Source organism: Larus michahellis, chromosome 8 (genome assembly GCF_964199755.1).
Source record: "Larus michahellis chromosome 8, bLarMic1.1, whole genome shotgun sequence".
Classification (NCBI taxonomy): domain Eukaryota; kingdom Metazoa; phylum Chordata; class Aves; order Charadriiformes; family Laridae; genus Larus; species Larus michahellis.
The window spans coordinates 13,384,657-13,398,506 of record NC_133903.1 but is presented as its reverse complement, the minus strand read 5'-3'; the positions used below and the strand labels follow the sequence as shown (position 1 = coordinate 13,398,506).

Here is a 13,850-nt window from a genome sequence, read left to right as displayed (position 1 = left end):
CACTAGCACTGTGGATATCATTGTTATGACGCTCTTCTTACTCCTCTCATCCCATCCCACCTATTATTTCTCTTTTTTGAGGCTTAAGTCAAAATGCAGCACTCATTTCATGGGCTTAGTGGTTTTTGGTCAATCCCTACAGCCCTCCTTCCTGTATCCGCAGAGAACCTTTTTCCCAGCCTGTTGCAAATGTCACATCTGCATCTTGTCTCTCTTACACAATAAGAACAGGGAATGCGCTGCTCCATATTTGTTAAGCCTTGTGCACCTCTCCAAACTATACAAGAAAATGTCATATTTATCTATTATTAATAGGACTGAATCTTCAGTCCCCTTGGCTCACCTCAATATAAAAGCAACAGAAAATACTCAATATATTTGCTTTGCCAGGATGAGAAAATTAATATTTTATTTCCTTTTATTAAATAAATAATGTTTTGCAGGACTACCATCCTTTGAGGTATAGAGATACTGCATTAATTACCACCTATTTCCTTCAATCCTCCCAATGAACTAAAGGAGAATCACTAAAATGCTTTTGCTATTTCTGATTAAACCAATGCTTTGAGAATTTATTTCAACCTCAGATGAATTTGTGCAGTTCACAATCAGTTCTGTTATGATAATGCTCTTTCCCTCCTCACACTTGCTTGGATAAATGCCTGTCCCTCAATGTAGGCTTGCACCCTGGTGGTAGCTGTGATATAAAGCACAGGCTTGAAGATGGTAAGAGAGGAGTTGTAAGTCTCCAGCTGTTGCAACTTCTTTATCTAGCTCTCTTTTTATTTTGACCTCTTTAATAGCTATTGTTAGCATCTTTATCAAATCAGGAGTGTCATTCCAGTAAGTTCTCCACATGTTCCTCTCCTGGCTGCTCTGCCATGTTAATCTGTATTCTGTAATGAATATGACTGGAAGCTATCTATCCACTCTGTGCAGCACTCCAGGGTTTTGCGAAACACATTGGGGACCGTATTTATTTAAACATTACTATAAATGCAAAATGAATGTCATACTTTTCACAGAATAGCCTTGAGTTGGTTCGTTTTATGAAAAGCGCTCTGTTTGTGAAATCTCACTACTTGCTAAAAGACCAGCAAATGTTTTCTGGGGAAAGTAGACAGAAGATAGGGAATCATCAAACACTAGGAAATCGATCATAACTGGATTTTCCTAGCTAACCAACAATTCAAAAATATTAGTACTTTTTGCAGAATTTCTTCACCTGTAAACCTTATTTTTTATTATATTTTTTTCAGTAAGTTTGATTCAGGCCCTTTGGTGTCAATAAGATGACTTGTAGCAATCAGTGAATACAGAATAACTCTTTATAAAATAAAATAATTATTACTGCCTTATAGTTAGGATGAAGTTTTCCTGAAGCAGATTATTTGAAAGCGGGTCACTGTAAAATTCCTTGCATTCTCTTCAGAAGAATTTAAGACCTCTCATTCCAGAGAGAAGATGCTGTGCTAAGGTGACCCCACTCTGATTCAGCACTGCGAAAACTGTAAGCCTCACTAGGTTTCCCTTAGGACTGCTGGCTCTGCCCCATTCTGTTTCTGACCACAGATGTTCAAGAAGAGACATTACAATGTGTGTCATTTAATCCTCTCCACCTCCACATTTATTGTAAGACTGCAAAGTTGTTTAGGAAGAGGTATGCCAGGAAAATAAGTTACTACAGTTTTTCTACCTGTTCTGCAGCACAGTGTTTAAACTTTTAAGTCTATTACTCATTATAAGTATGGTGGATGGGTTCAGTATCTCATTAATTAGAAAGTCAGCAGCGCATTTTACCAGGTAGGAGGACATAGTCCAGCTACTAAATATATGTCATGACATCTTAAAGAGTGCAAGGTTGCACTGGCAAACGATTTACTTTAATATATTTTTAACAGTGCTGAAAGAATCACACAGTGCGCTTCACTTAGACTTCAAGATTATTTACTCTTTTTATATGAAGTCATAATAGAAGTAAAACCAAAGCAGTAATCAAAGGAGCAGAAATCAAGCTCAGGACTCTCCTGTTCCCTGGAAAGAAAAATGGGGCTACTTTTACCTTTCTGTAGGCTCTTGGTTTCCTGGTCTCTACATTTCTACAGGAGGAGAAGGTTTGAATTCCCTCAGACTATGAAAGTCCTGAAACCCCTACCTCCGACTTCTTGGCCAAGTACTTAAGCTATTAGTCCTGTATTCCTCTGCAGTTTTTAGGAAAATGTTCCTGATTCAGATTTATAAGTGATTTTTGGTCAGTGTCCGTCCAGGAGTCTGCTCCCAGGCATTTCATTTGAGCAGGTAGGAGCATCTCTGCTGCTTTGCTGACTGCTGTTGTGCTTAATGATTCCTACCAGCATCTCTGCATTCATCATACAGGCTTTCCTAGTCTGGCCCAAGCCACCCAACCCTCCTTAGGTATGAGGAAAACGTATCTTTAACTCTGGCCTTTGAATGTTTGTATGTGGAGCCTAATTTGGAGGTTAGGTCTGCTTGCAAGAGGTGTCTGCCTTCACGCTGACTTGTGAAAGAATGACGATTTAGTGTATAACTGGTGATATTGCATTGCTCAGAGAACTGAGCCCTGTGCCTTTCTTCTCCTCTGTTCCATGCTGAGAAAAGTTAGACACTTTCTCATGATCCTGGCTATTAGAGGAGTGAGAAACATGGGTTGATGTAACACAGAGCGGTTAAAGAAAAGAAACCCATTGGGACAGTCTTAGACATGCTGCTAACTTTAAATGTATGAATCTGTCCCATTTAAATCAAAGTTAATCAGAAGCTGGGAATTTTTGTGATTGGGGAAAAATTAAGCATGCACTTGAATGTTTTCCTAAATTAAAACACTGACTATGTTTTTCTTCAGTTAAAGATGGACCTCTTGTAGGAATTCAAACGTTAAACTGTTCGTAGTGGAACTTTTAATGTGATTGTATGTCTTCACAGATGAAACAACACATGTTAAGATCAGTGGCAAAACTGAGAATATACTCTTACTTTCCACTTACACCACAGTTTTATCTTGCTTTTATAAAACCCTGTGAACTTCTGGTAGTAATTTCTAATAGTAATTACTAGTAGTTAATGTAACAGCTGTACAGTATTAAATAATTAGCCTGTGTATAAGGTATCATAATCTTCACCATAATAAGAGGTGATTGTAGTGAGTTTTTATACCGGTCTTCATTATTGTATGATTTGGTACCTGCTTGATGTTACTTTCCAAAGTGCATGTATTAAATCTTGTCATTTAAACAAATGAAAATTATAAAAGGGAGACTTAACACTGTTTCTTGGCCACAAGTTTTTACAGCACTTGTGAAAGATTCTTTATGACAGATATGAAGACATGTTACTAAAATACTTTGTCTTTCTGGAAACCTATCACAGTCTATAAATGTCTCCCAAAATAATGCTGAGAGCATTCCAATATTGCCATCCCAAATATACCCATTTTTCCCTTGTCTTGAAACAAACCATAGAGAATCTTTGGTTTGGACTGTCAGGAATAACAGTCACCCCTAAAGGGAGATATTTGACTTCCATCTGTTTGGGTTTGGTTTTTTTTATTTGTTTGGTTTTTGTGCTTCTAGTCTCCTAATTTTTTAACTAGTTTTTTCTTCGGAAGAAACCTTATTTGACCTTCTTCCTGAGTTTTGAGTATTCAAGCAAAACACAAAGAACTAGCAAAGTACTAGCAAAAGGATTAGCATAATTTAGAAATATAAATTCATCCTCTCACTCTAATGGAAAATCTGCTAGGAACAATTTGATGTCTTTGTTCATATTGTGTTATCCCTCATGTAGTTATTAATTTACATTGCTCTGTGAATGTGCATGAACTTCCTAACTTTGTCGTCTTTGGTATTCCCGCAGCACAGACCCTGCTGCCTGACGCTGATGTCTGTTGCTCTTGCATGTGGAGGGTCACTTGCAGTTTGTGATTGTGTCTTTCATTCTCTTTCATTCATTTTGCTAAAGATCACTTCTCTTCCGGTAATATAATGTGACTCAGGATCACAAGCAGAAAGCTTTGTGGGAAATTGTTTTCTGTTATTTCTATTCAATACCTTAAGCCACTTGCATATTTTGTGCTTTATTTTCCATTCATGGTTCCATTTTACAAAAATGGTTTTGTGTTCAGCCACAGGCATGGGCTGTGCATGCAGCCCATATTTCATTCATTCTCTGTAGGCTTTTAAGTTCAGTAGTAAGGCATATTTTGATAACTGAAATGAAAAATAATATTTCTAAGAGATTGTGTTGATCTGAAACCAGTAATAAATACACTGCTATTAACAGAAGTGAGCAGTAATTTTGGGAACCGAACATAGTAAATAGCAAACAGCCCAACACAGAGTTTTTAGCTTCAATATGTGGATCTAACCAGCCCAAAGCGCTGATCAGGCTCACAGTGCCTTCTCTCCTGCCTGAGACCAGGCCAAGAAGGGGCTTCATAGAGTGATCACATCCGATCCCAGGTTCTGTCTCCAGATTGACTCTTAATACTGGTGTTAGTTCAGTAGTTTCATTGCTAATACTTGAAAGGATTCTCAGAATGGTTATCTTACCATAAGGTGTTAGTGTTTGGGAAATAGATATTGTAGGATATAAACAGGCCAAGCGAGACACATCATTTTTGGGAACACACTAATTATATGAAAGTACCTGAAAATTCTTGGCCTTGGTGTTTTTCACCTGGGGAAGGCTGTGGATAATACCATATTTTCTATTGCACGGGGTGCATGTTTTCTTATCACTTTTGTTAAGGCTAAGAGACTAAGAAGGGCTTGGAATGATGGAGCTGGGGGGGAGGTGGGTTGAAAGGAAGGTTCAAACAAAGAAGTCTGGAAAAATATGACTCTAATATACAGTAACTTATTAAAACCAAGGGAAAGGAATTTTAAGAAAAGACCTTTGTGAAAGAGCACTGAGTTTGAACACCCACAGTTTGCTCAGAAAGGTGACTCAGGCCCAATGAACACCAGGTGAAACAAATAAAGAATTAGTTCTGCAGTTGCTGGGTGGTCCAGGAGAAGCAAAGGCCAATGAGGGCCAGGAAGGCAAAGTAAAAGGGGTTAGCAGCCTTTCCCACATTTGGTAGTTTAAAAGAGAGTACAAAAGGGGAGCTGCAGTATTCGTGATCTCTTTCTGGAAGGGAAATCCAGATGGACTTAATTCTGGAGAATGACATTCCATTCTAAGGTAAGCTAATGAAATTTTTTTCTGGCTTAACTATGTAACTTGTTTTGTTGTTTTTGGGAGGAACAAGTCTGACTGGGAGCTAATTCCTTTTTACTTCTGTGCAAGTTTTAATGCTGTCTTATGCTAAAATTGCAGGATTGGCTCTTCAGTGCTGTTAGTTTGAGTAGGCAATACTTCAGTGAGAGCATGTAAAGATGCTTACGTTAATGAAAGATGGTTTCAATCCCAGTACTGGGAGATATTACGTAAGACATGCTTTAGCATTTATTGTGTATGGGAAAGGTAGAAGCTGCTAAATGTAGGGTATCTCTGTGGCCTCTTCCATATTTTTACTAGGAAGATCAGTTCAGTATCTTTTGCTTTTTTATTTTTTAGCTCCCTGTCTTCTGTTTTATGCAAAGCTTTGTTTTTTGGAACTGAATATGCTGGGAAATACTTAGAAGCAATGAGGAAAAGCATGGTTTGATAGTACCTATGTCTTTAGTTAGGTTTTCATCTAGTTCTGGACTTAAGATCTCTGGATGGAAATGTATGCTGTTATGAAAAGATTTCGCTACAGAAACAGTGGCAACTTCATAGTTTGTTTCTTGAGGTGTGACAGCATGTTGTCTTTCAAAGTTTTTTAGGATATTAAGCTTTAATCTAGAATGAAGCATGCTGATATACGTGTTTCCCCTTAGTCATTGTGATGCATCTGAGTTGACAGTGAAATAATTCAACTTGTGCTTTTGGAGTCATCTTCCATTGTCTTGTGTAAACTGGGTCAAATTCACCTTTTAGCTGCACTGGAATGACTCCTCTTTGTGTAGGAGGAGAGTGATCTATTTTGGAGGTATCTTCCTCTGCTGAGGAACTGATAAGGTACCAAAGTTGTTTTCTTAACGGAGCTTGCATTTCACCATCTATTTGTGTAAGGAGAATTGATACCTTTTTTGACAATCTGTCATGAGGTAACACTTCTAAAGAAGTGCCAAGGATCCTTGAGCACTGATTTAAAGAAATATGTACTTCAGCATTTGAAATAAGGAAGAAAAATCTTCCTTCCTGCAAAAGAAACACGTCTTGGAAGAGCATAGTGCTTTGAACTGAAAATGTGTGCTGCCCTTCAGTGAGCTTTACTGTAGAACTACCACCAGCTTTACTGTAGAACGTTCATTAGGTTCATTGTCACAGCTGTAAAAGCCGTGACGTTCTATCCAGTAAAACTACTCTTTATTTTCCTTTTTATACACCTTTTCATTGCTTCTCTCAATTAAAATGGTTTTTGCAACTCTCCTGTATTCAGGACCAATGAAATGAAAGAGAATTATATGTACTGTCACAGTCATACTGGGTTTTGCTAGATAGTGGCAAGAAATAGTATTTGGTTTGGATGTGGGGTAAGTAATACATGACTGCTTACTGTAAGCATATACAAATTTATAACCTTTATCTGTTGCATTGCTGTCTCTACTTCTTGTGCTGAGTTCCGTTCTGCTTTACGTGTCCATGAAGCACTACAGATGCAACTGGTTGCAAAACAGCCCTGAGGTTAAAACTGGGAAATGCTTGCAAGCTTAGTCACAGAGTTATAAGAGTGACTAGGGAGGAAACTTGTGTGGAGACCATCAGTTAGTGTTGCATCGTTAGCATGTGTAGTAGGAGCAAAAAGAGACCTCTGAAAGTCTTTGAAGAATATCGTAAAATCTCTTCCCTAGTAGCATCCCAAGGACTTCTTTTGTACTTCTATGTAACATAAAAAAACTATCTTGTCTTGGAGTCCAGTCCACTACCAGTAATGTGCTTTTGGTTCCTATGGCTTGCCTCTTTTGTATTCCTGCTCCTCCTCTTGCTTTCTGCCAAAATACTAGCATTTTCTGCCTAACTTGCTACTTTGTTAGGGTATAGGCTGTCTTTGTGCTAAAGGCTATGGAGCAAGAGTGAAGGGCAATGCATGCTTCCTTGTATGAATTCATGAAGTGTCAGTATACAAGGTCTTAAGTTCTTGTTTCTTCACAAGTTCCCCTCCAATAGTGATTATGCTGTTTTGTTCCTCTAAAGATGAGTCTTTCACCATTTAAAAAAAAAAAAAGAATAATCTCGTCGAAACTGGCATTAAATATCACATCTACAAACTTTGTAGTAAAGCAAGTGGACTGGCAAGAAACTCCTGTTTCTGTATGATAGCCTGTGTTCCTGTTTTGCTAAATCCCATCATGTTTCCAAAGCAGTACCTGCTGTTCTCAAACAACACATGCTGTTACCGGCTCTACACTAGACCAGCTGGCATATTCATGACTGAGGAGACTGGCTGGGCAGGGCAGTGGGAAGGAGGAATGCCTGGTGTAAAGGGAATTGACCTGTAAACATACTTTTGACCATGGCTTGTTCCATAAATAACCTTATGCCCTACTGCCTCCTCAGCTGCTGGTTCTGTCACATGAGCTCTAGCGTTGGAGCACAATCCCCCTTTGAAATATTTATCCTCCCAATACTGCTGTGAAGTTGGGAATTACTTCTCCCGCTGTTCATGTAAGGAATAAAGCCTGTAAGACTAAAAGGCGGTGCTGCTCTGTATGCAGGAATACTATGACACAAAAGAAGACTAAAGCTAAATTTTCCAAGTCCCAGTTATGGTTCCTAAAAAAATAAGAAGCAACTTTGCTTTTTTGTTGGTGTGCTCCAAATGATAAATGCCTGCCAGGCTCTTAACACCATTAATCACATATTTCCCTAGACTCAGTTCAGTGCCATGTCATGTGCAAAGCCATGGCCAGAATTCTATATGGCATTGAACCACTGTTTTTTTTGGATATTGCCAGGGGGATAAATATATTTTCCCTGGATTACAAATAGGTTTTTCTGGCTTTACTTTCCACTTCAGTGGCTGATGCAGGACTGTTTTACTGTAAATTAGACACTGATATTGTATACAAAATATGGCATGCCCAGGAAGATGCAGGGCTGTGAATTATAGGTGCTGCTTCATGCAAACAACATATTGGTATAATGTAGCAGCAAAATGAAGTACAAAGTATTATCAGTTCTCTTGTATATTCTGGATTAATTTCATCCCAGATGGTGACAGGATTAATGTATCACCAGAATTGCCCCTTGTTGTTTCTTGATGATTAATAGCTTATCTGCATTCGTGTCAGTCTAGAGTAAAGCAACACTACTAACTTAAGTAGTGGAAAGTGTCCTGTGGAAGCACTGCTTGCAAAGCAAAGATCCAATGCATGGTGATAATGTTGTGGGCAATGCCAAATGGAGTTTGGACTTACTGGAAAGTCCAACACCTTTAAGAAACTTGATTTTAAAACCTTGCACGTAAATATACACAGAGATTTCTTCTTCTCTGAATTAACTATATGATGGTTTATTTAACAGGCTGCGGTGATGTGAGAAGTGTCTTACTGGGCATTGAGTTATACAGCCTGACAGAGAAATTTACTGTCAAGATGAACAAAAAAATCTATGAGTGGCTTCAGATGACAGATAAGGTTAAAGCTGCTATATTCTCCTTGTCTAAATCATAGGATAAAGCTTAATAATCTATTTATTCTAAAAGCAGCTTCTTTGTGTCTTCAATAATTGATTTTTGAGGGAGAAACAGGTTGACTACTGTTCAGGACTCTCTCTGCTCAGATTTAGGGCCCTAATGTTCTGTGAAGTCAGAATTTCACAATACTAACTCTCCTGGCTGTGGAGCAAACAGGAATTGAATGCCGCTGGTGCAGTATCTGCCTCCTAGCAGAGGAAGGTCCCTGCCACCTACCTGTCACCAAATCGGGCAGAGGGGAGCAGGAGGGGACACTGCTGCTATTCTAGCTGAAAGGGGGGTGAATGCCAGGACTCTCTGCTGGCTCTAATTGATTTTGAGGAGATATTTTGATTTTTTTTTTTTTCTGAGGCAATCTAAGGTCCTATTTTTCTGAAAGCGGGTTAAATGTCTTGCGTTATACAGGAACAAGGCAGTGTGCTGTACAAGATCTGCTCACCATACAGATAACCCGAAGGATCGTCATTAACAAAGATGCATTGGTTCCTTCTCTAGTACTTGGCCAGCACCAATAGGTACTATCAGTGACTGTCGCTGAGTAGGGTTGACTACCCTGGGGAGAGGAGTGGCGTGAGCCTAGAGCAATCTTTGACTCTCTAGAACTGACGTTAAAGGACCAGGTCAGAAAGTATGGTGAGGATGCACTAACCTCTTGAAATTAATGATATTATCATAAATTTCTGGTCATAGTATAAATGTGCTGTACTCTCAGCAAAATACCCCACAAGGCTGAAGTGAGACAGATCACCCTGAGTCAGGAATATGTTTTGGTTTAAAGCATTCTGTGATGATGTTTTTGCTTCCCCGCTTTTCAGATTTAGAAGAGGCAAGGACGGACTGGGAAATCTTATTGATTCCTGAATAAATTTAAAGTTGTTTAACTTGTTGGCCCTAAAGGATGGGGAAATGCTCTGTTTTTACACAATTCAAGTGGGGAGGACCCCTACAAATTATATGAAATCTTGTTCTGTTAGAGTAACAAGTGTATCTCATTCCTTTCGGCTAGGAATATGTCTCCATTCTGTTACTAAAATGGCTCTGTTGTGTCATTTATCAACTCTGCAGTGCATGAATCATTTATCATGGATTTCTATGTGGTCTGAATTTCTGTTAGACACTGCACCTTGTACCCTACTTTTTCAATGCTGCTTAGAGCTACTTGTGCTGTTTTGAAGTTATACCTTCTTCCTGTCACACTTATTCTTTCAGAACTTCTTTTGAACAGCTTTTTGAAAGGAGCCCTGCAGATGTGAAACTTTCTTGATATGACTATCTAATATTGACTCTCTTGCCTCATATTTCACCTCCTATTGATGCTTCTGCTAAACCAACAATGGAGAAATGGATACATAATTCATCAGACCTAAAGGAGAGGAGGGAATAATGGGAAATAATAACTTGCATCTAAGGTTCAAGAAAACTGCTCATTAGTTGAGTTTTTGTTTGCAAGTCTAATACTTTATTACAAAGGGAACTGATTTTAAACTGTGGACTTGTTGTCTCCAGGCAGCAGTAACGTCATCCGTCATTGTGTTATAGGTGCTTGTAGTAAGTCTTCTGCCCTTTTACTTAGGTTCAGATAACTGATTTACACTAGAACAACTAAGAAATTACCTAAATGTTCCCATGATTTTTTCCCCAGAACCACACATCCACGGGTACCTGCTAGTCCTCAATCTCACAGCACTGTGTGATTTCTTCTGGAGCCTCTGGCTGGGAAGTAGCTGAGTCTAACTTCCAGATTCAAGCCACGCTGAAATGGTTGGAAAGTTTTGTGAGGGAAATGAGTGCTCCAGAAAAATAAAGAATAAATAATAACAAAAAGCTGGTCAGTTCAGCCTAAGGCAACTGTCTGCCCAGAAACTGCATGCTCCATCAAAAGCTAAAATATTCAGTCTTTTCGTGCTAGTGGCTACCTCATATTCAGCTGGTCATTACTATCTGTACATGATAACTTAGATCACACTTGTTCATACAGTTGTGGGGTTTGGTGTTTGAAATAGTGTCTGAAATTCTTTGAAAGATCTTGTATTTACACTGCGTCTAAACAGAATAGAAAAAGGCCCAGTCTAAGAGTTTGTCTCTCTTAATACTGAAGACTTGGCTGAGCAGATTCAAGCTGAACAGAGTCTCCTGGAAAAGACGACAACCAATTAAATGGATCTTTTTGCTCCTGGCAGCACAACTCTTCCTCAGTATTGCCCACTTTTCCATTCATTAAAGACTTCCAACATGACACTGTGTTTTTGCCTTCTGCTATATCACTGTACATGGCCAATTTGCCTGCCTTTATGCCACCAGCTTCTATTTCTTCTTTCCTTGTTTGCTATACAGAGGCTTCTTGCAGTCAGGATAAGGATGAGATGTTACTAAGCAAAGTATTTACATATGCACCCACGATTCCTTTGAAATTGTTGCATTTGATAGGGCAGCTGGTTCAAGAGTTCTAGGACTGTAAAGTTACAAGAATGATTGCTTCTTGTTTGGGGATCTGGTAGTGGTGTTAATGGCTGTGTCGTATAATATTTTATCAGAGTAGTCCATGCAGTCATCACTTCCTAGTATTGTTTAAGTCCTTTTTAAATCAGAATGAAGCAAAATTACTCTGTTCTTAATTTCTTGCTAATTCATTCGTGCTACATTCAATGATCACAGCATGCATGAGGCCTAAGGAAAAAATGCAGCTTCCCTTTGGGTGGGACTCAATTATCTGACTGTCTCCATGTGGAGATGCATGTGCACTGGGTAATGTTAACGTGATGTCTAATATATTACACTTCTCTAGCAATATGACTGCTATCACAGAAGGCGATGAGGGTGGGGAAGAAGTGAATGGATTGCCACAACAGTGATGCATTTATATTTGGAACCAGCATTGCCATGCCATTATCAGGATGTCTTTGAGTAAATTTCAGGCTTTAACATCCATCAAGCTGCCTGACAACACTAAGCCTGCATTTGTGAAATGTCTCACAGGATAGAAGCATAAATCTGAGTTATCTACATAACAGGGATATTGAGTTATGTTACACAGGAGGGGCCATAAACATAGCTGCTCTGGAAAGCATATCTAAGAATAGAGACCTAAAATGCAACTCATTGTATTACAGTAACACTGTCTTTATCATAGCTCTAGCTTTCAGCAGAAACAGAAGGAAAGAAATAATTTTAGAATTATCCCTTCAGGCTGACTGCTTAGGCCACACATTTATGTGACATTTTGTATCTATCAAACGTGGGTAAAATTGGATTAGACACTTCTATCATCCTTATTCAGTGGACGACTTATTCAAGCATCTGTTAGCTTAACAAGTACTAACTAGGGACATGCAATTCGTTGAGCAGGAGATGAACCAAGCTTTAGAAGATCTCATCCACTACTGAAATTCAAAGAACTGTGTGAATTTCATAAACTCAGTTGAAACTAATTGTTCTGTCCTTAGCTTATTACCTGGGATACTTAAACTGAAATGTCAGGTTTATTTGGCCTATTGTTTTTCATTGCTACTACAGCAATTCTAGTGTATATCACTTCTATACAGTAACACCATCTGGAAACTAATTATTCTCAGCAGAATAAAATGGATCTGACAAGAGGGAATCAAGATTATCACTGCATCTTTTCCTTTGAGTTGTGTTGCTGTTGTGAATTGAATAAAAAATTTGTATTTGATGTAAAATATCTAAGACTCTGTACTACTACGTAAAACTCATATTTTTACTAATTGTACTGGGATGGTCTTTCCATTTCTACAAAATTTATTACTTTAGAGAAAAATTATTTCAATAGAATGAAGTACATTAAGCCACTCATTGGGATATTCCAAGTCATTCTGTCTTTAGGTCTCTCTAGATTTTTGTTCAAAAACTTGGAGTGGACTGGAGTAAATCATGATGTGGAACAGCACTAGGTTGCAGCTTGTTCTACAAAAAACTTGACAAAGTATTTGCTCAAAACACTGGTGTTCTGGATGTGTAATCAAATTTTTTTTATTTAAAACATGATGCATTACTTTGTATTTCACACAACATGAAAATTATTTAATGGAGTGGGAGTTGGTATGACCATAGACTGATGTGGCTGCTGGCCACTGATGTTAGAGGATCCATAAATTATTACTTCTTTGAAAACAAAGCATAATGGGGAGCTCAGATCCCTCTGATTCCTGCTTTGCCACCTAGACTGACTGCAGGAACATTATTTGGCTCCCTGTCTCCAAGTTCATTATCATCTAGAACAATTAACCCTGTGGTTTTCTGGGGCACTATCCATTTCAGTTTGTTTTGAATTAGATGTTCGTGGTGTCCCATAGACACTTATCTGTGTCAGGCTGAGAACCCTTTAAACCCTCTGACTTCAGAAAGAAGTTGGAATGCAATTGCTGCCAGGGCTGTGTGAGCTCAGCTTCAAAATCATGCTTAAGTCTCCCCTCTCTTTTTAAAGCCCTACCTTGGCCTTTCACAGAGATCATGCAAATTATAAAAGGAGGAGCAGATATGAGGTGAAAACACAACGTAGATTCCCCATCACCACTGGGGAAAGGTCTGAATACAGAGCTGAATCTTGCGATTAGTGTGGTGGACTTTAAAACAAAGTGCCCAGAACGTCATTGTTTGAGCATCCTCCATCCTATGGGAGAAAGCAGAAGAGGAAATGTGAATCAGGAATGTTTGTGTTTCTACTTTGGTACCTAGACTAAAGGACTTGCCCCACTTCACAGGGGACAGGAGCATAATAGTAGTCACACAATACTTCCAGTCGATCTGTAACAAAGAAGAACTAAACAGTCCAGAGATAAGCTTGGTCTTATGTGACTTCCACATTAAAAACATCTGGCTTTATTAAGATTGAAGTATAATTAATTCATCTGAGGGATATAACCATGTCTTAGTCAAGGAGGATATGCTCCGGATAAAAATGACCAAGACTTAATATTAAATAACATGAACACACATGATCAGATATATGTGCATTCACTTAACTTTTGAGTCATTAGTTGCTCTTTTGAGTCATTAATCTACATTCCTTTGCTGGTGGGAAGTAATCCCAAATTCTATCAAACTACTGAAAGGATTTTGTGGAATAAAGGGATCCTTATCTTGGCGT

General features: G+C 38.6%; 1 long non-coding RNA gene across 1 annotated transcript in view; it reads left to right on the top strand.

Moving 5' to 3' along the window:
* Window positions 1-5,115: 5,115 nt before the first annotated feature.
* The window catches only part of LOC141747647 (uncharacterized), a 97,711-nt gene continuing 88,976 nt past the window's right edge, over window positions 5,116-13,850 (top strand). Inside the window, exon 1 of the long non-coding RNA XR_012588786.1 lies at window positions 5,116-5,202. This is a non-coding gene — a long non-coding RNA (uncharacterized LOC141747647). The remainder of the gene's footprint in view (window positions 5,203-13,850) is intronic.